Source organism: Mesitornis unicolor, unplaced genomic scaffold (assembly GCF_000695765.1).
Source record: "Mesitornis unicolor isolate BGI_N332 unplaced genomic scaffold, ASM69576v1 scaffold11379, whole genome shotgun sequence".
NCBI lineage: Eukaryota > Metazoa > Chordata > Aves > Mesitornithiformes > Mesitornithidae > Mesitornis > Mesitornis unicolor.
In genome coordinates, this window is record NW_010205252.1 from 61,350 (window position 1) to 64,679 (window position 3,330).

A 3,330-nucleotide genomic window follows, 5' to 3' on the forward strand; every position below is an offset into this window, starting at 1 on the left:
ACGGCTTCCCTGCAACACACATCACTGCAGAGAGTCACAGTGCAGCATTGAGTCCACGCATTGCAAAACTCTCCACATCCCAGCCCACCCTCTCATGTCCCAGGCATCTCGACTGGCAAGGTTAAAGCTCCAAATGGAGATATGCTCTTTTCTGTTGGCAGATTTGCTTATGCAGCCCCACTCCCTCTTTTTTCCTAGATGAGTCATCTTACTGGAGTTCCCTGATCTTATATAGTATAACCTCCCAAAAAAATGGGGGATAGAAGGAACCAGTGTTACACTGGGCAACACAACCACCGATTCATGTCGCACTATACTCGTAATGACTTTTATTTGCTCTAGGGAGCAAACACTAAAGCATTATCACCCAGACTTGGTCAAACATGAGTGTTAAGTTTTCCAAGGTGGTGCGAGGCAACCCAACAACTTGCTGCTCTCAAGGACAAATAGGGCATTTAATTCCCCTTTCCTACAGCTGTGAGGTCTTACCTCCTTCCCGGCTCTCAGCATTTATGCAGTCTTCCTGATGCGCTCATGCTGTGCAAGCCAAATGTCCTGTAACAAGTTTTCTGGGATTTGGGTTCGTTGTTTCTTGAGAGCAAGAAATTCAAGGCATTTCCATGCAAAACTGGAGATAACAAACCCTAGCATCCACTGGAATCCTTTCCATTGCTCTGCTTTTTGAAGAGCTTATTCCTCCTAGAGAAGAGTTTGAAATGCTATCTGAGCAACTCAGTAAGTAAGGCAAAAACTCAGTATGTACAAGTTTAAATCTAAGGATCTGGACCCATCAGATCCAGGAATTCAGACTTCAGGAACATTAATGCACGTTCTGAAAGAGGATTTGTTCATCACCAGTGAAGTCATTTGGAAAAGTGCATCATATTGGCTACATAGGCAGAACTTTTCACCTTCCTGATTTTATTCTTAACTTCAGAGAGACTGAAGGCCCCAAAGAACAGCTCTAGTAGGAAAGTACCACAGACACCAGGACTGGAGCTGATGGTTCATCCACAGGAGACAGCCCAAGAGCCCAGACAAGAACAGAAGTCATCAGATGCCACAGCCCCCGTGCACAGCCACTCCTGGTCCAGACCTGTCAGCCCAAAACAGCAGCAGAACTTGTAGCTACTGAGGCCAGAGCTAAGTCTGCCCAAGCAGACGACTGACAGCCTTAGAAATTCAACACGCATGTTCAAACTTGGCAGACCACCCCCTCAGTGGATCTTTTTTCCACCAACGGACAGTCTCACAGGTTACCTCTGCGCCACAGCAGTCAAACCTGTGTGGGTTTGTCCACTCTGAAACACTTCTGCAGTCAGAGGATACATTTCCTCTGCAACTGGGATGAACGGTCGGCTCTCCAGCAAGGGACAGCTGTGATGTTTATTAGATAAGCACCGTTCAAATTTTGACTTGGGGCGTGCAGTGAAGAGAATTAGTTTGGAAAAACGCTACTCAAAATGATGCAAATCACCACGTGCCTTTCTGATATTACAGGGTCGCCAAGTTTCACGCATTCCAAAACTTTCACACACTTGCTTAGAAAGGTATATGCTTAATTAATTTAAATGCAATCCCACACGTCCAGTCATTGACATTAAAAACAACTGCTACTGGAAACAAATAAGAAATGCTTATCCAGAAAGTAAAGTTACAGAACTGCAAATGTCATACTGTCCTTCGGCATTCAGAAGTATTTCCTTTATCAATCTTTCTAATCAGACTTAATGTTTAAAGTTTTGTACTGTGCTCATGATTTGCCTGTAAATCATTTGTTCATAACCCAACCCTGTAGAATGAACCATCTTTCTTTAAAGCATCAAAGTCATCTTCAGCAGCTGATCAGATGTGACAATGAAGCAACACATCCTCAGTGGGAAAGGAAGCATGGCTGCAAAAGGCAGCCACACAGAAGATATGGAAACTTCACTGGATGACAAACTTGAATATTCTGTTAGTCTATTCAAAACTACATCCCTGCTTTAAGGTATTTTTACTGAAACTACACATACTCCAGCTTTCCTCAGCAGTCTCTCAGTTTACTGATACCCCAGAGTACCATTAAAATTAAGGTAAGAATTTAAGATGCTTCCTATCTATTGATTTGCTGCCAAGGACAAACAGCCATTTGCAGGATCCAGCTAAGACATGTAATCAGCCCCTTACAATAACAAAGAACCCAAAAGGAATCCTGTTTTCCAAAGATGGAAGTGGTAAAAGCAGCAGAGAAGAAAAAAAACCAGCATCCTTTGCTCTGACATGTAGTGCCTATTGCATATGGCTAAACCCTAGGTCATACATAAACTTCAAAACTGAAAGGTTCCCCCCCCCCCTTTTAAAATACAAAAGATTACATCAAACAGAAGGACATTTTATATATTTGCTCATAAAGTTCTCAATCCTGTCCCTCTAACATCAATTGCTGGGTTTAAAGAGAAAGAAAAAAAACCCACAAAGCTTATTCAGGTCAGATAAAAGACTGATGCAATTACAGTGAAGACAGATTTGATCTGTTCTTCCTAACAATGGATTTTGCCCTTTGGTCTCTGCCATACAATGTGAAACGGACCTACACACAGATTTTTCACAAAAGGTATCATGGGTTAAGAGTATCAATGACTGACAGATAGAGCTCTTGCAGAAAATCAGATCTGTAGCAACAAACCACACCTCTTGTGACCATCATTCCCAAACCCTGCTCCTCACTGGAAATCCTCTCCAATACCATGCAGAAGGTTTGTGCTGTGAGCCAGGGAAAGGAGCATGCAGCGACTCTGAAGTAACCAAGGGAAGCCAAAGCACGGGATGGAAAACCAGATGCCTGCTTTAAGAGAAAGCCAAATCCTTTGAGGTTTATAAATTCATTAAAGATGTATCTGTCCATGTTTATCTGTGTCTTGTGATAGGAGTGGTTAGTGGAAAGCAGGCATTCATAATCCTGCCAGAATGCATAAGGGGCCTGCTGCTGAGGACAGCTAGCCCAGGAGCTCCCCAGCCAAGAAAGCCCTTTGAAGGAAGCCCTGCAGCACTTCACCCCAGAAGAGCAAGTGCCGTGAGGCACCACTGGGGGATGGGAAGGAAGCTGGAGTATCTGCCACTCCAGAGGGAAGGGGGGGGGAAAGCAGTAACCTCTGTACTGCAATAAATAGACAGAAGTCCAGGGAAAAGGTCACGCGAAGTCTCCTTCGCTGGGAGCAGTCACAGCTCCCCACTGGTTTGAGCTCAAAGCAGATTGCCTTCTCTACCCAGGCAGACTCTGGACTGTCCAGGGCAAGAACCAAACTATGCCAAACAACTGTGCAAGAGAGTAAACACACATAGGATGCT